Genomic DNA, 23,471 nt, shown 5'->3' with positions numbered 1-23,471 from the left:
TGAGGTCAGATAAAAGGACTTACAAGCCTCTAGTTCGAGAATTCTTTGATTTCTATGGGGTAGAAAGTGAATGTTCTATCAGCAAACTGAGATGCAAAAACTCTAATGGTGAGCCCACCTCTTCTGACAGGTTTCCCTTTGATGGGAACTACTTGCTAGAATACTAAACTTCCTGTTTCCTGTCTGTCTTCCCCAAAACACTTCTCCACAGGCACCCTTAGGGCACGGCCTGTGTTTAATTCATCTCTGAGATCCTACATGTTACCTGAAGTATACAGTGGGAAATAAAGAATGTAGAAATATAGGGTGAAAAATTTAATTTAGTAGGGACAATTTAAATTTTATTTTAAAATAACAAACACATACATACTAGATGTTAATCAAACTTCTTGGCACCTAGATGTTACATGAATAGATTCCTCAATTATAATGTTTCTTTTCTGGTAACTACTATGCCAAGCCTCCCAATGCATAGGACAAATGGAATTTTTATTGTGTGATTTTTTTTTTATTATTTTTTATTATTCCTTCTTCCCTTGGAGGAACCAAGCAGCAACTCCACCTCATCATTCAGATTCTTAGAGTATAAAAACAGTCATCAAATAACAGCATAACTAATACTGGCCATCTCGCTAACCAGGAACATTAGACAGGAACAAGACATAAAATCACTTCTAGCCAAGGTAATTAGGCAAGAAAAACAAAGGAATCTATGTTGGAAAGACATTAAACTATTGTCATTTTAGATGATCTTGTATATCAAAGATTCTAAAGAACAAACTAAAAAACATTAGAGCCAATCAATGAGAAAAACTTCAAAATTTCAGGATACACAATCAAAACACAAGAATCAATTGCATTGCTATGCACTATCAATAGAAAATCCAAAAATAAAATTGGGACGGTTTTATTTACACTGCAGCAGGAGGAATAAGAGGCTCAGTAATAAGTTTAACAAAAGAAGTGCAGTATTTGAACACTGAAAATTAATAATGTCATTAAAATAAATTAAAGAGGACCTAAATAACTGGAATAACATTCTATGTTCATGACTGGAAGACAATACTATTGAAATGAATTAATCCTCAAATTGATCTCCAGATTCAATGTAATCCCTATCAAAATCCATACTGGATTTATTGCAAAAATTAACAAACTAATCCTAAAATTTGTATGGCAATATAAGGGAACTAAAATAACCAAAAAAAAAAAAAAACCACACACACACACACACAAAGAAGATTTATACTTTCAGAAATCAAAATTACTACAAAAACATTCAAGATTGTGTGGTAGTGGCATAAGGGACAGATATATAAATCAATAGACTAGAATTCAGAGCACAAAAGTAATTGTATATATTTATAGTCAATTGATTTTTGACAGGGTGCTATGAGAATTAATGAGGGAAAGAACACTCTTGTCAACAAATACTGCTGGGACTGCAACATGCGAAAGAATAAATTTGGATCCCTAAATCACATCATACACAAAAATTAACTCAAAATAGATCAAATACCTAAATATAAGAGTTACAATTATAAAACCTTTGAAGTAAACCTCTGTGACTTTGGATTAGTCACTGATTTCTTAGATATGACAACAAAAGCACAACTGAACAAAAAAAATATAGATATATAACAGGATGTTATCAAAATTAAAACTTTGGTGTTTCAAAGTATATTAGCAAGGAAATGAAAAGATAACCTACAGAATGAGAAAAAATATTGGTAAGTCATGTATCTGATAGGGTATATCCAGAATATATTGAGAACACTTACAGCTCTAAAATAAAAAGACAACCCAAATAATAAATTGGCAAAGTATTTTAATAAACATTTCTCCAAAAATGATATTAAATGGCCAATAAGCACATGAAAGATACTGGACATCATTAATTAGTAGAAAAATGCAAATTGAAACCCTGAAGAGATACTACTTCATACCACTAAGATGCCTATAAGCAAAAAGATGGACAACAAAACATGTTATGAAGGATGTGAAGAAATTGGAACATTCACACATTGCTGGTGGGAATGTAAAATGGCACAGCTGCTTTGGATACAGTTTGGCAGTTCCTCAAAGAGTCAAATACAGACTTTCCTCATGATCCAGCAATTCTACTCCTAGGTATATATCCAACAGACATGAAAACACAACGTTTACAAATTTTACATGGATGTTCACAGAAGCATTATTCATAACAGTCAAAAAATGAAAACAAATCTCCATCAAGATGAATGGATACAGAGAATATGGTATATCCATGCAACAGAATATTTTTTGGCCATGAAAATGAATGAAGTACTGGTTTATGAACCTTAAATCTTGAAAACATTATGCTAAGAAAGCTAGACATAAAAGGCTGTATATTGAATAATTCCATTAATATGAAATGTCCAGAATATGCAAATCCATAAGGTAGAGAGCAGAGCAGATATTGTCAGGGGCTGAAGGAAGGAGGGAAAAGTGAAAGTGTTAGTCGGTCAGTGGTTTCCAACTCTGTGTGACCCCATGGACTGTAGCCTGGCAGGCTCCACTGTTCATGGGATTCTCCAGGCAAGAATACTGGAGTGGGTTGCCATGCCCTCCTCCAGAGGATCTTCCCAACCCAGGAATCAAACCTGGGTTTCCCAAATTGCAGGCATTCTCTACTATCTGAGCCACCAAGGAAGCTCAAAGGAGGGAATGGGGAGTGATTATTTATGGTATGAGATGTCTTCATGGAGTCATGAAAACATTCTGGAATTAGGTAGTGATGATAGCTGCACAACTCTGTGAATATACTAGAAACCACTGAATTGTATACTTTAAAAGGGTACATTTTATGGCACATGTATTCATCTCAATATAAAATTACAGTAACAATAGTGAGATACTTTCACACCCTGCTGGTAAGAATGTTCACTAGTAGAACTTCTTGAAAGAGAGGTCTGGAAAAGGTTATCAAATTTTATCTAACAAATCAAATTTTAAGAATTTATTCTCCATAAATAATGTCACAAGTTTAGCTCTAAAGATTATCTGCAATGCTATTTATAATGCTAAATTATTGGAAATACCCTGAAGGTGCAACAGAGATTTTGTTAAACCAATTATGGTACATCCATTCAGTTTAATACAAGTCACCTATTAAAATTGTTTCCGATACATTTTTAACCAGGAAAAGGATACAAAATACCATATGAAGTATGATCCTGTTTTTGCTTTTTTAAACTATACATGTATATATTCATGTCTCTGTATTATAGAAATAAGAGAAACAAGGCAGCCTAAACTATAGCCACTAGTGTATGTGCATATTTAAATTTAAATTCATCAGATTAACAAAAATTAAGAATTCAGACCTTCACTTACACTGGCCACATCAGGTGCTCAGTAAGCACGTGAGGACAGTGGCTACTGTGCTGACCAGCACAGAACATTTCCGTCCCTGCAGAAACTTTCACTGAAATGAGCTGTTACAGAAGAACACACACCAAGAGGGTTTATAGGTGCTTTTGATTTTCTTTATGTTTATTTTCTACTTTTGTTGTAATAAATATAAATGTTTATGACAAAAGAACATTATTTTTATTTTTTTAAAGATTTAAAGTAAACTGAAACAGGGAGAAGGGATCTGGAGAAACCCTCATTGGGAGCAGGTGTCACCCACCACAAATGGAGCAAATCCCTCTGATCTGGGCAGCAAAGGGTGGATCCTCCCCCTGCTGGGACAACACCTCTGGACCACAGGGCGGGGCAGCTTGGCAGATGGATGTGGTGTGATGGATGGGTTACCAGAGTGATGAGAATTCTGTTTCTGCTCATTTAGACCAGATTTAAAGTTGCTTTCTAGGGAAGAGGATGTGCAACCTCCTCACTTGGCCACAGCCAGAATCCTGCCTCCTGACAAAGATTCTGAAAAATCATCACCTTGGAACTTGGGGAAGAGGCACTCTCAAACTTCAGACGATTAGCTCATGCTTTCTGGATATTTAAATACATGCCAAAATATATGAATATATGTCTAAAATATGGATATTGTGGCACTAGTGGTAAAGTATCCGTCTGCCAATGCAGGAGACATAAGAGATGCAGGTTTGATCCCTGGGTTGGGAAGATCCGCTGGGGAAGGAAATGGTAACCCACTCCAGTATTCTTGCCCGGAAAATCTCATGGATAGAGGAGCCTGGTGGGCTACAGTTCATGGGGTCGCAAAGAGTTGGACATGACTGAAGTGACTTAGCATGCACAAAAAAATCACATTCCTTTAAGCAATTGTGTCTCTTCTTGAAACTCTATTCTAAGGATATAATCATGGATATGCTCAGAGATTTAGCTATAGGAATGTACGTGACAGAGTTGTTTATGAGAGCAGAAGGCTAAATTCAAGCTAAAAGTACAAGATGTGGCCTCACAGTGGAATATTATACCAGCTGTTAAAAATAATGCCACACAGAAATAGTTAAAGACAAGAAAAATGTTTGTAAAGGTTAAGCTTTTTTTAAAAAAATTTAATATACTGTGAAAGACATTTCATTTTTAAACAAAAAAATATATATACACACATATGCCTAGAAGAAATGAAATGATTAAAACAGTGTCAGCCACCATGCAGTGGGAAAATATCTGGTGCGGGAGGTAATCTGTTATTTTCCACATTTTCTACAAAGAACATGTATCAATGCGGTAACAAAAAAATAAATGTTACTGTTTTAAAAACAATAACTGGTCTGATTTAAGACAAGAAATCTTTGTGCTTAGAATTTGAAATAAAATCATCAATATAGTTGAGGATTTTTACATTTATCTCTGGGCTTCCTGGCTGCCAAGGGGCAAAAGGAAATAAAGACTTATATAGGTCTCTACTGCTTGATTGATCAGTTCTTCTTAGGAGATAAACTACCATCTTGGCACTGGATTCTAGGAGAAATGTATGATGTATTAACACATCATAATACCTAGCCTATAGTGCAAGATGGCAGGGGATTACTCACAGTGCTCATCTTTGTTCTAACTACTTCTGTAGTTGCTTAAGAACTGTGGTCCTCATCTTTCACTAAGGAACAAATACCACCAGTCAGTGCCTTTAAAAAAAAAATTCATAATATACTTCTATTTCTATTCTCCTTCCATGGCAGAACAGTCCCAAAATGAATGTTTTCATAAGACAATAATGATGCAATATCCAGCTTTTATGCAATATTTTGATAGTGTCACTTTCACAAGAATACTAAGAAGAGTGTCTCACAGATGCAGTGGATCACAAAACGTGGTAGATGTGCCATACTTTAAGAACATACGCTTCTTGCTTACTTCACCCTGTATAATGGGCTCCAGTTTCATCCATCTCATTAGAACTGATTCAAATGAATTCTTTTTAATGGCTGAGTAATATTCCATGGTATATATGTACCACAGCTAAGCCAGAAAGATATAGACCAATACAGTATACTAACGCATATATATGGAATTTAGAAAGATGGTAACGATAACCCTATATGCAAAACAGAAAAAGAGACACAGATGTACAGAACAGAATTTTGGACTCTGTGGGAGAAGGCAAGGGTGGGATGTTTCGAGAGAACAGCATCGAAACATGTATATTATCTAGGGTGAAACAGATCACCAGCCCAGGCTGGATGCATGAGACAAGTGCTCGGGCCTGGTGCACTGGGAAGACCCAGAGGAATCGGGTGGAGAGGGAGGTGGGAGGGGGGATCAGGATGGGGAACACATGTAAATCCACGGCTGATTCATGTCAATGTATGACAAAAACCACTACAATATTTAAAAAAAAAAAAAGAATGTACGCTTCTTAATAAAACATTTAAGAGCTCTCTGAGGACAGAAAGTAGAAAAAATTAGGTCAGTGGCCATGGATGCTTGCTCCAAAAGCTGATGGAAGCCAGAGAGAGGCAGAGCTGAACTAACAGCCCTAAGGTGGCCCCTGGCAAGCTGAACCCTCACCACGACAAGAAGCCCCTCCCCACTACATCTGTCAGCCTCGGTGTCCCTGAGGATTCAGACACTGGGGACGGCAGTCAGGGGAGTTTAGCCTGTTACCTTCTGTTGATGTCTATCCTTCCTACAAAAACAATGTAAATTAGATTTCCCTCTATATCTTACCTACAGTTTCTCTCAGATCCTACAGATCCAAGTAACTCTGAGAGACAGCAAAGATGCTGTAGAACTTCGGAGACTATTAACAGAGTGTTCCTCTCCTTGCTAATCCTCCCCACCCCCAAATACCTTCCATTCCATATGCCTGATGCTTACCTCCAAGGTCAAAATCAAGACTTTCCTGACCAGCGGTGTGACCTTTCTTTCACCTGTGACCTCCAAGAGAACATAACCCTACACAACTCACTGACACACATCCTGCATGGCATGTGCCCCTAGTCAGGCTGTAGGCTGTGACATATTGGGCATCTCACCCAAGACCTGCTATAGTGTCTTGTGCATACTGCCCCTTGTTGGTAGCATAACTGTGAGCAAAGCAATGGTGCTAAAAGGCCAAAGTTTCTTGACTGGGAACACAGTTTTCTAAGAATAACTCAGCAAATGAAGTTTTGTGTGTTTACTATGAAGAAAAAGAAAGAAATATTTGTTTCAACATCTAAGGAGTTCAGTCTCTTGGAAATTAAAGACTCATATGTAGCTAATTAGAATAACATGTCATCAATATGAAAATAAGTAAGAGGACACATAAAAGCTACAAAGAAAAGCCATAAACAATGCTACTCAAGAGAAGGCTTCAATTTACATCCCACTGAATTTGAGCCATGGGAGTGAAATGCTATCTACGGAACAACAAGGGACCTTGTCTTCTCTGAACTGATCTGCCACTTGCACGGCCCTGACCTTTGAACTAGGCCATTCATTTGCAGAGGACACCACACACTGAAGTCCACCTAGTGTGGGACACTGGCCAGGGCAGTGAGGAAGCTGAACACAGCTGAGAGAACCAGTACTACACCAGGCACATGAAAACTCTTGGGGAGCCAGAAGAGTGGTCATGAAAGTTTTGCAAGCTTGTCTAATGGAAGACGGGCTCAGTAAGCATTTTTCATACTACAAGAAACAACCCATAGTGGGGTCATGAGGTCAATTTAAAGACAGAAGACTTGTAGTAAGTGCTGTTTCATAAAACGCTTGTCATAAGGGTGAGTGTGTGTGTGTGCACACATGCACGTGCACTGTGTCATGCAAATGGATTTCTTTCAAAACAGTTTGCAAGGCTGTGAAATAGACAATTATTAGAAAGACATATTTCAATTCAGTAGAAGGAAAACACCTCAAACAAGTGATACTGCCTCAAAACAGGGTTTATTATTATGAATGCAGACAGCTCCCAGCCTTGGAAAGACTCCAAACAGCACTAAAGGGATAGATTGTCAAGGAGGATATTCATGTTGGTGGAAAGTTAAATGTAAGGAATTCTCAGTGTCTGCCCCATGCTATGAGACTGTCAGTCTAGACCACAGGCCCTTAACTACTATTGAAGGAACAATTACAAGGGAAACATCTCCACGAAGTCACAGGGATGAATGTATATACAGCCTGACATTTCATTTGGTCATTTATACTGGAATAGAATCTCTGTGAAAGGAAACATTGTAAAGGGTACTTAAGACTGAGGTTCTCAACCTAGACAGACATCAGAATCACCTGGGGAACTTGTAAAAGGTACCCAATGCTTGGATCTCAACATATCTCAACTAAAACACTGGGGCCCCAAATTTGTATTTTGTTTCATGTTCCCCATGTAAGAGTTGTAAACCACTGATTTATATGTAAAAAGCATAAAATATGATGATTTCTAAAGCACAGAGGGACATGAAGATCATAAAAAGAAAGGGTTGGAAAATATCAAATCAAGGGTTTTGGATTCTGCTCTGGATGCAGAGAACTGAAAAGAGACTCACTCCCATGCTTACAAATAAAACAGATTAACTTCAAGTTCATGACTCTCTTGAGTCTATTAGACAACTGAGGTCACGGGGGAACAAACTAGCCCAGAATCTGAGGAGAACCAGGCACCTGAAGAAAGAGACAAGATATGGGCACTTCTTTACCTGAGGCAGATGTGCCTGGACACACGCATCAAGTAACAACAATGGAACCCTGGTGGGGGGGTTGAAAGAGCGTGGACACACATCACTTGGAGGCATAAGGAAGACCTGAGGCTGACACTGAAACAGTGAGACAAGCCCTGCAGCAAACCAGCTCCAACTCTAAACTCAAGGTGTCACTAGAGGAAGCTGAAGTCTGTGGGACATTGAGGAGAAGTACACCCACAACAGACCTCAAATCCAGTCAACTTCCAACCAGACCGATCAACTCCCCACACTAAAGGCCTAGTGGAAACACAAAGGCATTCTCATTTACAGGCATAAAAACTATCTCAGTCTCTAATGTCCTACAGATGTCCATGTCTTGACAAAACATTATAGAGCATACAAAAAAGCAAGAAAAAACACTGCCAAGAGACACAGCCATTAATAGAACCAGATTCAGAATTGACACAGATGGGGAAGCTATCAGACACAGTTATTTAAAATAACCATAATTAGTGCTAAAAGACCCTAATGGGAAGAAGAGTGGACAACATGAAAGATCAAATGTATAATTTTAACACATAGAAACTATAAGAAAGAATCAAAAGGAAATGCTTGAACATTTAAGCACAGTAAAAGAAATGAAAAACGTTCTCCACAGGCATACTTCAGTAGATTTGATGAATCCAAGGAAACAATCAATGAACTTGAACATAGGTCAACAGAAATTACAACAACAAGAAGAATCAAAAAGAATGAAACAAAAATAATCAAAATTTCAGAAGAAGAAAAAGGGACAGGGCAGAAGAAATTATCTATTGAGAATTTTCTAAAAGTAATGACAGATACCAAACCACAGAACCAAGAAGCTCAAAAACACTACGGAGAATAAAAATCAAGCATATGCATGTATGTGCACATGCACACGCGTGCGCGCGCGCACACACACACACACAGAGGCATATCAGAGGCTGAAAACCAAAGAGAAAAAGAGAATCTCAAAACCAGTGGGAGAAAATGAAACATTAAATACAAAGGAACAAAGATAAGAATTTCAGAAGACACTTTGTCAGAAGGTATTCAAACAAGAGAAAGAAGCAACATTTTGGAAGCACTGAAAGAAAACCGTCAACCCATAATTCTATACCTAGTGAAAATGTATTTCAAAAATGAAGAGGAAATGACTGCAACAGGCAAACAAAAACTAGAAAATTCACTGGCAGGAGACCTACACTACACGAAATATTAAGGTTTTATAGGCAGAAAGAATATGATGCCAGACAGAAATCTGGATCTACACAAAGAAATGATAAGTGCTAGAAATGGAATAAATTAAAAACCAAATACAATCCTTTTTCTGATATTAAAATTGCTATGAAAAGTAACTGAATGTTTAAAGCCAAGAGTAAGCAACTATGGCGTGCAAAGCAAATCCATTCTACAATCTGTTTTAGTATTACCTAAGAACAAAGAGTGGTTTTTATATTTTTAAAGTGCTGTTTAGCAATAAAAGAAGTATATGTAGCAGAAACCATATGTGGCCTCAGAGCAAAATGTTTACTTTCTGGGCCTTTACAGAGAAAGGGGGGCTTGCTGACTCCTGGTCTAAAATAAAAATAGTAACAATGTTTTGTTTACAGCATATGTAGAAGAATGATGTAGATGATGACAACAATAGCAGAAAGACTACACATGAAACACTCAATCACTAAAAATGTTAAAGAAGCATAAGTAAGAAGTGGAGATAAAAGGGAATCATAGAAATTCTCAGGTATTAGGGAAACAGAGAGAACATAACTAGCAAGATGGTAGGTTTGTAACTAAGCCAAATTAATACCATAGTAAAAGTGAATGGTCCAACACACCACTTAAAAAGCACATATTGTCAGATAAAAAAACAAGACCCAACTATCTGAGTTCCACAATGAACCTGCCTCACATATACAGACACAGACAAGTTGAAATTAAAACAATAGGAACAGATATGGATACAAACACTAAGAAAAAGAAAGCTGAAGTAGCTAAATTGCTGTTTAGTCGCTAAGTTGTGTCTGACTCCTTTGTGACCCCATGGACTGAGGTTCACCAGGGTCCACTGTCCATGGGATTTCCCAGGCAAGAATACTAGAGTAGGTTGTCATTTCCTTCTCCAAGTAGCTATATTATTAACACCCAAAGTAGACCCCAGAACAAGGAATGTTAACAAGGGTAAAAATGAATATTATCTAATGAGAACAGGATCAGTTCTCCAAGAGGACATAACAATCCTAAATGCATATGCACTGTGCAATTAAAGAAACTTCAGCTAAAATTGAAGTTGGAATGGCACATATGGGGCACTCTCAGGCCCCTATCATGCAATATCAATTACTCCAAACAACAAAGTACTGCTGCTGCTCCTGCTGCTGGAAGACAGCCCAGGCAATCAGAGACTGAAGCAGCCCAACTGATGAGAAGTCTCCATACACTGAACTCCCAGCTTCCTGCGACAGGTGCGTGTGTACGTGCTAAGTTGCTTCAGTTGTGTCCAACTCTTCGCACCTCATGGACTGCAGGCCACTAGGCTCTTCTGTCCATGGGATTCTTAGGCAAGAATACTGGAGTGAGTTGCCATGCCCTCCTCCAGGGCATCTTCCCAACCTAGGGATTGAATTCATGTCCCTTATGTCTCCTACACTGGCAGGCAGGTTCTTTACCGCTAGCACCATCTGGGAACCATCCTGCAACAGGACTTTTTGGTTATTACAGTCTCTCCCAAATTCCTGCCTTTCCCCATAAAAGCAAGTTCCCCTTCCTTGTTCTTTGGATTTGCCTATGGTCCACCATGATTCACATATCCTGAATTGCAATTTCTCTGGCTATTCCCAAATAAACTTGCCTTCATTGGAAAAATAACTGGCTATTACATAAGTTGCACTTGGAAACAAGTGGTCAAAATATATGAATCAAAAGTGATAGAACTGAAAACAGAAATTTAAAAATACACAATTGTAGTTGGAGATTCTAACATGCCTCTCTGTAACTGACAAAAAGTAGGCAGTCAGGACACAGGAGACTTGAACAACCCTCTCAGACAACTTGAACTAATATTTCTGGGATATTCTATCCAACAGTAGCAGAATGCACACTCTTTTCAAGTGCACACTGAACATTCACCAAGATAAACCATATTTTGGGCCATGATACAAATGTGAACAAATTTAAAAGAATAAAAGTCATGCAAACTATAGTATGGAATAACAAGAGAATTAAACTAGATCAGTAACAAGAAGACTTCTGGAAAATTCCCAAGTTCTTGAAAAGTTAATGACACACTTTGAAATAATACATGGGTCAAGAGGAAGTCTGAAGGAAAAATTTAAATATATAAAAATGAAAATACACATATCAAAATTGTGGAATGCAGGCTAAAGCAATACTTAAAGGGAAATTTAAAGCATTAAATGCTTAGTTTTTAAAACTGAGGAAAAAATCTCATATCAGTAACATATGCTTACCCCTCAAAAAACAGGAGTGTAAATTAAACCCAAAGCAAGGTGAAGGAAATAAAAAGGGCACAAACTCAATAAACTTAAAAATAGAAGAACAGACAAAATTAATGAAATCAAAATCTAGATCCTTGAAAGATCAATAATGTTGATAAACTTCTAGACAGACTAAGAAGACAATTGAAGACACAAATTACCAATGTCAGGAATAAAAGAGGAATCTAAGTACAGACACCAAAGACATTAAATGGATAATAGAATACCACAAACAATTCTATACCCATAAATTTGACTACTTATGTTAAAACAACAAATTCCTAGAAAGATGTAAATTATCAAGACTTATCAAGAAGCAATAGGTGACTTGAATTGTCCTCTATGTATTCAAGAAGTTAAAACTGTAGTTTAAAAACCTTCTGTCAAAAAAAACTCTAGGCTGAGATGGTTGCACTAATGAATTCTACCAAACACTGAAGGAAGAAAAAATAGCAATCCTACACAGTCCCTTCCAAAAATACACCACAACCAAGTAGGATTTATCCTAGGAACACAAAGCTGGTTCAACATTTGAAAATCAATCAGTGTAACTTATCACAGTAAATATGAATAAATCACATGATCCTGTCAATAAAGAAAAAGCATTCAACAAAATTCAAAATCTATCTGCAATAAAAACTTTCAGTATATAACAGATACAAGTGAAATTCCTTAACCTCATGGGGTATCTACCAAAAAATCTCAGCTAACATCATACTTCATAATGAAAGATTATTTCCCCCCTTTTATAAGAAACAAGGCAAGAATGTTCTCTCTCACCATTCCTATTCAACACTGTACTAGAACTCTTAGTAGAATAAGTCAAGGAAAAGAAATAGAAGGTATCCAGACTGGAAAGCAAGAAATAAAAGTATCTTTTTTCACAGATAACATTACTGACTGTGTAGAAACCCCTCAAAGAGTCTACAAGTAAACCTCTTAAAACAAATAAGTGACTTCAGCAAGGTAACAGAATATATCAAATACAAAAATCGATTGTATTTCTAAACATTAGCAACAAGAGCAACCTCCAAAATGAAATACTAAATTATAAATCTACTAAACATGTAGAAGATCTATATCCTGAAAATCACTGAATGCTGATAAAAAATAATAAAAAAAAAAACAGAAACAAGACATGAAGAGATAAGCAATATTGTGTTCATGGATTGAAATACTGGAAATTGTAAAGATGTCAACTCTTTCTAAATGAATCTATAGATTCAATGCAATCCTATTCAAAAATCCCAGAAGGATGTTTTGTAGATATTGACAAGCTGACTCTACAATTTATATGAACAGTCCACGGAACTAGGACAGCCATGATGACTTTAAAAAGGGATAAAATTGGAGGATTTATACTACCTGTTTTCAAAATTCATTATAAAGTCATAGCATCTAGACAGTGTAGTGCTGGCACAAAGTAGGCATATAGATCAATGGAATAAAATTGAGAATCCAGAAAAAAATCCTTATGATTATGGCCAATTGATTTTCTACAAAAATGTCCATACAATTCAATAGGAAAAGGATGGTCTTTTCCACAAATGGTGCTGGAACAACTGAAATTCCACATGTCAAAAAAATCTTCACTCATAGTTTACATCTTATATACAAATTAACCCCAAACAGATCATCAACCCAAGTGTAAAACATACAACTATGAAATTTCTAGAAGAAAATGTAGAAAAGTTTCAAAACTTATGCAAAGAATCTTAAGATACAACAGAAGTCTAATCCATAGAAAGACTGATACACTGGGTTACTAAAGCTAAAAGAACTTCTGCCCTGAGAAAGACACTGCTATGGGAATAAAAGGCTAAGGCACAGACCGAGAGAATTTATTTGAAAATCACATTTATGACACAGGATGTGTATCCAGATTATGTAAAGAACTCTGACAACTCAACAATAAGAAAACACACAACCCAATAAAAACAGGCAATCAAAATTACCTCTGGGTAACACTTGTATGCTATACATTTGAATTTACTTATTTACACAGTCAGTCATGAATCCAAGCTTAAATCTTCACCATTTTTTATTTATAACATATTATTTGACTCTCAAATTAGGCTTTTGATCTTTGTTAACCTTTACTGCACTTCATACTGATCTAAAAAAAAAAATACTATACTGTTTCTTCCCATCAAATAAAATTGGCTCTTTTCACACACACCCCAGAAATTATAACTTTCTGAGGCATCAAAAATTTACATTAAAACTTTTAATCTCAATAGATGCAGAGAAAGCCTTTGACAAAATTCAACACTCATTTATGATTAAAACTCTCCAAAAAGCAGGAATAGAAGGAACATACCTCAACATAATAAAAGCTATATGTGACAAACCCACAGCAAGCATCACCCTCAATGGTGAAAAATTGAAGGCATTTCCCCTGAAATCAGGAACAAGACAAGGGTGCCCACTCTCACCACTACTATTCAACATAGTGTTGGAAGTTCTGGCCACAGCAATCAGAGCAGAAAAAGAAGTAAAAGGAATCCAGATAGGAAAAGAAGAAGTGAAACTCTCACTGTTTGCAGATGACATGATCCTCTATATAGAAAACCCTAAATACTCTACCAGAAAATTACTAGAGCTAATCAACGAATATAGTAAAGTTGCAGGATATAAAATTAACACACAGAAATCCCTTGCATTCCTATATACTAACAATGAAAAAACAGAAAGAGAAATTAAGGAAACAATACCATTCACCATTGCAACAAAAAGAATAAAATACTTAGGAGTATATCTACCTAAAGAAACAAAGGACCTATACATAGAAAACTATAAAACACTGATGAAAGAAATCAAAGAGGACACAAACAGATGGAGAAACATACCTTGTTCATGGATTGGAAGAATCAATATTGTCAAAATGGCTATTCTACCCAAAGCAGTCTATAGATTCAATGCAATCCCTATCAAGCTACCAACGGTATTTTTCACAGAACTAGACCAAAGAATTTCACAATTTGTATGGAAATACAAAAAACCTCGAATAGCCAAAATACTCTTGAGAAAGAAGAATGGAACTGGAGGAATCAACCTGCCTGACTTCAGACTCTACTACAAAGCCACAGTCATCAAGACAGTATGGTACTGGCACAAAGACAGAAATATAGATCAATGGAACAGAATAGAAAGCCCAGAGATAAATCCACGAACCTATGGACACCTTATCTTTGACAAAGGAGGCAAGGATATACAATGGAAAAAAGACAACCTCATTAACAAGTGGTGCTGGGAAAACTGGTCAACCACTTGTAAAAGAATGAAACTAGAACACTTTCTAACACCACACACAAAAATAAACTCAAAATGGATTAAAGATCTAAATGTAAGACCAGAAACTATAAAACTCCTAGAGGAGAACATAGGCAAAACACTCTCCGACATAAATCACAGCAAGATCCTCTATGACCCACCTCCCAGAATATTGGAAATAAAAGCAAAAATAAACAAATGGGACCTAATGAAACTTAAAAGCTTTTGCACTACAAAGGAAACTATAAGCAAGGTGAAAAGACAGCCCTCAGATTGGGAGAAAATAATAGCAAATGAAGCAACAGACAAAGGATTAATCTCAAAAATATACAAGCAACTCCTGCAGCTCAATTCCAGAAAAATAAATGACCCAATCAAAAAATGGGCCAAAGAACTAAACAGACATTTCTCCAAAGAAGACATACAGATGGCTAACAAACACATGAAAAGATGCTCAACATCACTCATTATTAGAGAAATGCAAATCAAAACCACAATGAGGTACCATTACACGCCAGTCAGGATGGCTGCTATCCAAAAGTCTACAAGCAATAAATGCTGGAGAGGGTGTGGAGAAAAGGGAACCCTCTTACACTGTTGGTGGGAATGCAAACTAGTACAGCCACTATGGAAAACAGTGTGGAGATTTCTTAAAAAACTGGAAATAGAACTGCCATATGACCCAGCAATCCCACTTCTGGGCATACACACTGAGGAAACCAGATCTGAAAGAGACACGTGCACCCCAATGTTCATAGCAGCACTGTTTATAATAGCCAGGACATGGAAGCAACCTAGATGCCCATCAGCAGATGAATGGATAAGGAAGCTGTGGTACATATACACCATGGAATATTATTCAGCCATTAAAAAGAATTCATTTGAACCAGTCCTAATGAGATGGATGAAGCTGGAGCCCATTATACAGAGTGAAGTAAGCCAGAAAGATAAAGAACATTACAGCATACTAACATATATATATGGAATTTAGAAAGGTGATAACGATAACCCTATATGCAAAACAGAAAAAGAGACACAGAAATACAGAACAGACTTTTGAACTTTGTGGGAGAATGTGAGGGTGGGATATTTCAAAAGAACAGCATGTATACTATCTATGGTGAAACAGATCACCAGCCCAGGTGGGATGCATGAGACAAGTGCTCCGGCCTGGTGCACTGGGAAGACCCAGAGGAATCGGGTGGAGCGGGAGGTGGGAGGGGGGATCGGGATTGGGAATACATGTAAATCCATGGCTGATTCATATCAATGTATGACAAAACCCACTGGGAAAAAAAAAAAGATATATATCAGCAAAAAAAAAAAAAAAACTTTTAAAATAATGAACCCTGAGCATAAATCACTACATTTTTAATCACTTCCTTCTTACCCTGCTACCAAATCTAAACGATTCTGGACACAGTGATGAAAGAAATGACCCCCACTTTCCCTTTCTTCGTTCATATTTCTTCACTTATTTCTCATCATCTTTTGTGGTGGTGGCTGCTGGTGGGATTTAGTTCCTAAATCATGTCCAACTCTTGCAAACCCATGGATTGTAGCCCGCCAGGCTCCCCTGTCCATGATATTGTCCAGGAAAGAATACTGGAGTGGGTTGCCATTTCCCTTTCCAGGGGATCTTCCCAACCCAGGGATTGAACCCATGTCTCCTGTATTGCAGGCAGTCTCCTGCATAGTAAGCAGATTTTTTACCGCTGAACCACTAGGGAAGCCCCACATATCATGTTTCATAAGTCACTGTAAATCATGTTTGGGAACAATGTGAAGTATAGCAAAGAAATTCTGCGTAAAAGAAATCCTTTACAATCAAGTTATTCAATATGTAATCCTCTTCCTCCAAATGAAGGTCTTTTTTTTGCCCCATACCATGCCAGCTCAGGCCATACTACTCTGCTGTAAACCAGAGAGAGACTAAACTTTGTTGTTTTCCAACACTGTGCCCAGCTTGTTTCCAACTACTGCAGTCTTCTCTTTTCATTATAGTACTTATCATCTGACACAGGAGGCAAACAAACATATCTCCTTCCAGTAAAGTATGAGCTCCATGAGAATAGAGCCTATGTCCTTCTCATTTACTCTATTCCCAGAGCAGTGTCTGCCACACAGTGGGTGTTCAATAAATATGTGTGAATGAATGACTGTCCAAGGCATCTCTCTACTTTATCCCCTCACAGTCTTCCAGGGACCCTGAACAGGACTGCTGATGGAAACAACAAAATATGCTGCCCTCCACTCCCTCCTTTTCCCCAGGATTAGTGCCAAGTTCTATGCTAAGTAGATATTGAGGACGAAGGATCAAGACAAGGAGCACCTGGTGGCCCAATCTAACGCCAAACGTCCACCAGTGTCCTATATGTCAAATGGAAACAAACAGCAGCTCATTTCAAACTTCAATGAAAACAGGTGAAATGCTTCAAAAACAGTGGACAGTGGAGGTTAATTTCTTCCTGAACAGAGTTATAAAGTATCTACTTGCTGGACTATCATCCAGAGAATCTTTCTCTAATTCAGGACCTGCAACTAACTGCATCTTCACCAAGTCTCAGCCTGTTAGTTTGAAGACAGGTAACAACACCAAACGAAGTCATGACTGAGAGCAGATGTTCTCAATAATGGACAGGGAGAGGGTGAAGGGGATGCTGTGGGGTGGGAGGCCCAGCAGAACCAGCTGTGAGGCTTTTTCTAACTATACTCAGCCCCTCCCTAAACCACCCACAGTTACTCCCATAGAGTGAGCTACAGTTGCCGTCACTAGGGAAGTATGAAAGACTCAAATACATCGCCAGGTTCTGACTGTAAGTTCTTTGAGGAATGGGACTGAGATTTAGGCTTCTTAGTGATGCCCAGAGTGGTTCTCTTGTCTCTACCTGCACCTCCAACCTCAGCCCCTTCCCTCCTCAATTACATCCTACACTTCTGTTGTCCTGAGCCTCTCCTGTCTGCCCACAACGCCATGTCTTTCATCATCTGTCACCACCTCTGGGAGACTCGGATGACTGCCTACCGCACAGCCCGACAGGCAGTTTCACTTTTCTGTCTGACTAACAGAATTCCGATTTTCAGATATGGGCACCAATGTGCTCAGGGAAGGTGACCCTCCCTCAGCTCCAGAACATGGTTTGGCCATGACAGTCACAGGCACTTTCTCCTTCTTTCCCAGTGATGGTTGAGCATGGACATATGACCATCCTGGCCAGCAACACAGGGAACTTCTGAGGAAATTTGACTCTTGTTATCTAGAGAATCATTGAGAAGCAAGCTGTCTCCTCCCCTTTTTGGTTTAGCTGTTTAGAATGTGAGGGCATGATGGAGCTCCAGTCACCCTATGACAGGGCAGGGAAAACCAAGAGAATCTTTAAGCAGCCAACCCAGAGCTGGGGCCACTTTGAACCACCTACCTCTAGACTTCTTAAGCATGACAGTAAAGTAACCCAAATTATGTTACTCAGAACAGAAAGTACCAAAGTACTTTCTGTATGGGAGCCCCATACAGTATGGGAGCCCCTGGATCAAGCTATCCTGCTTGGCCTGGGAAGTCCCTCCAACTTCTCCCCCTCAAGCAGCCCTACCTACTCATCTCCAATTTACAGCTCAATCAGTTTCCTTGGGAACAATCGTTCCCAGTTAAATATTCACAAACTCTGTTATCTGCCTCTCCAACTAGACTGCCTTTCCAACTAGACTGTGAGCTTCTCAAAGCAAACATTTTCACCTTGGCAGAGGTACTGTTATATGTTGGGGAATAATTAAATATTGAATGAATGAATAGATGGATGAATGAATGAGTGAACCAACAAGCAAACAAAAAATCAAAGGATAAACATGCAGGACACATTCCATACCTTGGATAAAACTTGATGACTGACAGATGGAACATGGCAAACCATCTAACTATCTATACCAAACCATCTATCTTCTACCAAAGACTTCCTTTAGGTGGTGGTGAATAAAGGGCAAAACAGGACAATGAACAGGTCCTATTTTATCTGCCCAGATGTCAGACCTCTCATTGGGAACTATTCTTGCCCAATCCCTGGCAGCTGGGGTGGGTTTGTCTATCATAGTGGCATCTGAGCCAAGCACCCACTCCTATGGTGGAAAACCACTCCCTGTCCATGGAGATGGCTTAGCCCCACTTTGGTCTAGTATATCAATAAGATTTGCTGTAAGGATGGAGGATATGGAAAAAGCGAAAGATATCCCTACTAGTCTCCCCACCCATGCCCCAAAGGAACAGATAAACCTGAAGGCGCCAGTGCTTTTTATCACTCCATACTAAGAACCAGTCATCATAGCAGGGAAAAGAGCCAAGATTGTGTGTGTGTGTGTGTGTATTTAATATATTTGTTGTTCAATTGCCAAGTCATGTTTGACTCTTTGTGACCCCATGGACAGCAGCATACCAGGCCTATCTCCCAGAGTTTGTTCAAATTCTTGTCCATTGAGTTGGTCATTCTATCTAACCATCTGCCGCCCCATAGAGAGAGAGAGAACAAGCCCAGCAACCCTATGTGAACCTCTGGATCAAGCTATTCCTGAAGCAAACATCCTCAGCCTTTTCGTTTATGTGACCCAGTCAATTTCTATACTGCATAAGGCAATTTTCAAGGGACCAAAACCCACCTCAAAGAAGAATTCTGACAAATGCAGTGAGCAATGATGAAAGCAGACCAAACACATCACTTCTATATTCAGGACCTGTGTACTATCACCTCTCAAAGTTGGCTTCTAGGATACTGTTAGGAAATAAGATAGCCTGGAGAAGATCTGACCATAAACAGGTCAGAGCGGGAAAAATGCCAGCCCCTGACACACACATTAGGGACTTCCCTGATAACTCACTAATAGAGAATCCATCTGCCAATGCAGCAGACTCGGGTTCGATCCCTGAGTGGGGAAAAACCCCTGGAGAAGGAAATGTCAACCCACTCCAGTATTCTTGCCTGGGAAATCCCATGGACAGAGGAGCCTGGTGGGCTACAGTCCATGGGGTCACAAGGAGCCAAACAGAACTGAGCCACTAAACACCACCACAGACATCACCACTAACACCACTTAAAGGAGGGTAAATCTGAGCTTCCTGGATCTCCCTTCAATTCAGAAATGAGTTGGAACCTCTGGGAAGCACGGAGTGTTACATTAACACATGGGGGGAAAATGAAGAGAAATTTCACCAAGCATGATGCTATGGGCTTTATGAATACCCTATAACTTAAGGCTGTTGTAAATTGGAGAAGGAAATGGCAACCCACTGCAGTATTCTTGCCTGGAGAACCCCGTGGACAGAGGAGCCTGGTGGGCTGCTGTCCATGGGGTCGCACAGAGTCGGCCACGACTGAAGCGACTTAGCATGCATGCATGCATGTAATGATTATAATACGCTTTTTATCTTTGAGCAAAGTGAGAAACAGTGAAGTAAACTGGTCGGGGTCACACAGCTAGTAACTAGAATTTTTATATTTTCCACTTTTCCCACTTTATTGCCCTGATGGCCGGGACCTGGGAGATGGAGCGCGACCCCTCCGCCTCCACCCCAACACCGACAGCGCCCCAGGACACACAGACCTGGATGTAAACGGACAGCCTTAGCCCCCTGCAGTCAGAGCAGCCTGCAATACCCAGTTTTTTTGGAAGCCGCAGGTAACTAACCCAGGTGTATGTCGGATTCTTAACACCAGCGCCAGAAGTAAAGACCCGGGCAGAAGGAGCAGCGGCACCTGCGCCGGCCGGGGAAGCGCCGCAGAGAGAGAGGTGGGGGCTCGCCCTGGGCTCCCACGCAGCCCGAACCCCCGCCCAGCTCCGCGCTCTCCGCAGCAGCCGGCCCCCCTGCTCTCCGGACCAGCGCCCCGCAAACCCTGCCTCCGCGCCGCTTGGGCCACTCAGAGACCCGCGCAGCCCGCATCCTGTCCCCGCGCCCACCCGAGCCCGGGTCCCGGGCAGATATTCGCCGCTGTTCGCCCCCAGGCAGCAACGCGACCCCGACCCCTCAGCGCCCCCGGCTCCCTCGCTCCCCCGGCGCGCCGGGCAGGGGTGCCAGCAATGCCCACCGCGGCCGCGCAGGACCCGCTGTCCCCCGCCGCCGGCCACCCCAGCGCGGTGCGCTCGCCCGGAGGCTCACCTGCGCCGCTGTGCCCTCCGGGTCCGTCCTCGTGCCTGTCGGTTCCCGGCTCCCAGCTCTCGGATCTCAGTCCCGGCTCCTGGCTCCCGATCCAGGCTCGGTACGCGCCCGCAGGCAACCCCGCGGCTCCTCCCTGCCCCGAGCTACCTGGGAAGCCCGCGAAGGGGCGGGACAGGTGAGCCCCGGCCGCCACGAGCTCCTTGGAGATCCTCCGCGGGGTGGAAGGGCGGTCCCGGCGGCCGTGTAATAAGTGACACCTGGGACAGTTAGTGCTTGGGAGGGTTGGAAGGGAGGCCCGGGCAGCCGTCTAATAGATGACACCTGGGACAGTGCTCGGATCGCGGCGGGGAAACAGGGCCGGCCAGTTTCCACATAGCCTGGCCCGCTGGGGAAGTGGATCACAGAGTGGGGGCCGCCCAGCCCGAAGAAGGGAGGCCAGTACCTGTCTTTGTGGGCTGAGACCCTCAGGGTGAAACTGATGCGGCCAAGGGCAAGTTCACAACTGGAAGAACTCAGAAAGGCCTTTTCTAACCATCCCACCCTCCCACCGCCACTTCAAATGATTCTCCCCCTTTTTAAAATAATGGCTTTAAACTATAAATTAAGTCATTTCAGATAGTGATGTTCCCCATACTCCACCCACAGACTGTAAGCGCCAGGTGGGGCAGGAAACTCTCCTGTCCATGAATCACCAGAGCAGTGAACAATCCTGGGAGAGTTAAGACCTGATCACTAGAGGTGGTGTGATGAGGTCTTTTGAGTCCAGTCTCCTGTTGGTCCCCTCCCCCCAACCTAGAGTCAGGCTGCCTGGTTTCCAGGCCACCCACCCTCTCTGTTCCGCTTACCTCCCCTCCCAGTGCCCATCTGGAAGCTGGCTTCTGGAAGGTTTACGCACCCAGGGCACCTTTGGAAGCTGTCAAGCAAATCTTTACCTCCTCAAGATGTCACAGGCAGAGGAACTCGGACATACAGTGCTGTCCTGCCAGCCCCACCCTGTCTAGGCACAGCCCAGAGTTTGGGTGACTGACCTGACATCCCACAGCTGATGGCAGAGCTGAGCGGGGGGCCCTGGTAGGCTGCTGGGCCCTGTGGACAGGAAGTCTTGACCTGCAGAAATGGTCAGGTTAAAGGAGGAAACAGAACAGGCTCTATCTAGAGAGCAGGACTCCATCTTGGGCCAGACTATGGACTTTAAGCTATATGCCTCATATCTATGGAAACGACATACCAACTGGAAAACCAGGCCCCCCAGAAAGAAGAGCCCCAGGGCTCTCCATCGCTTAAAAGAACACTCTAATTATCTGTGTAACTGAATAGAATCATACATTCTATTATGCTTTATTGGGGTATGACCACAAGCCTATTGATTATTGTCCACTGTTAACTACCTAGACTTAAGGCATATGAATCAGGGGTTAACTTTGATTGTATCTTTCTTTTTCCTTTGTTCAGACTAGTTTCAGGGAATCTTATACACTTAATGTATATCAGGTTTTCACAAAAACTGGTCCGGGTCCTTGGCTAAGAGGAGACTCTGTCTTGGGCCCGCTGGTATAATAAACTGCACTCCACTCTCTGCATTGTCCGAGTGAGTTTGTTTCCTGGAATGCATGGCTACAACAAGGTGTGACCTGAGTCATTTGTTTTTACTGAGGCTGTGATGGTTTTAGTAACAAAGACGTGTCAGAAAGAACAAAAGTGGTATATTTTTTGTGTAGGTTCCATTAAGCAAAAGAATGATCTTAACACAAACGCTCATGCGTGTGCACACACACCCACACAGGAGATGATGTGTAAGGCTGTGAGGCTGCTACTCAGGCAATTTCAAGACTCATTAAAGAAATCCATTCCAGTCCTACTGCAAGAAATGCTGTACAAAATTAAAGGTGCATGGAGACTATTCCTCCTTGTAACTGTGTCGATGCTTTCCTGGTCCCTCAGTAGTAAAGAATCTGCCTACAAGGCAGGAGATGTGGGTTCGATCGCTGAGTCAGGAAGATCCCCTTGGAGAAGGGAAGGGCAACCCAGTCCAGTATTCTTGCCTGGAGAATCCCATGGACAGAGGAGCCTTGTGGGCTATAGTCCATGGGGCCACAAAGATTTGGACATGACTCAGTGACTAAACAACAGGCAATAACAACAACAAACTATTTCAATACTCTTCAAGGACTGCACATTAAACCTCAGAAGCCATAACTGGAGGCTGTCTGTTAAGGTGAAGTCAGGGCCAAGTGACCTGCCCATCCCTTCCCCCGACAACAGGCTCAACACTGTCAAGGGGGATCCCATCCCCCTTCATCAGTAAGGCCTGCACAGACGGGTGTTTAAGATTTGGTGCCGCCTAGATGAGCACATCACACTGGGCAAGGCCAACCTGGAAAGAAGTCACAGAGGATGCCCCACCCAGTGAGCCCTCCTCCAGCTGCACGCCCTCCATGGCGGGTGGGGAGACTGGTGTCCTGGGTGGGGCTGTGAAGGGGCCTGCCGTTGGGG

General features: G+C 40.9%; 1 long non-coding RNA gene across 1 annotated transcript in view; it reads right to left on the bottom strand.

The window, feature by feature from the left end:
* The window catches only part of LOC122688674, a 129,650-nt gene extending 108,449 nt beyond the window's left edge, over positions 1-21,201 (bottom strand). Inside the window, exon 1 of the long non-coding RNA XR_006339539.1 lies at positions 20,979-21,201. This is a non-coding gene — a long non-coding RNA (uncharacterized LOC122688674). The remainder of the gene's footprint in view (positions 1-20,978) is intronic.
* Between the last annotated feature and the right edge of the window lie 2,270 nt (positions 21,202-23,471).

The sequence above is a fragment of the Cervus elaphus genome, chromosome 33 (genome assembly GCF_910594005.1).
Source record: "Cervus elaphus chromosome 33, mCerEla1.1, whole genome shotgun sequence".
Classification (NCBI taxonomy): domain Eukaryota; kingdom Metazoa; phylum Chordata; class Mammalia; order Artiodactyla; family Cervidae; genus Cervus; species Cervus elaphus.
This window is presented reverse-complemented; position numbering and strand designations above follow the sequence as displayed.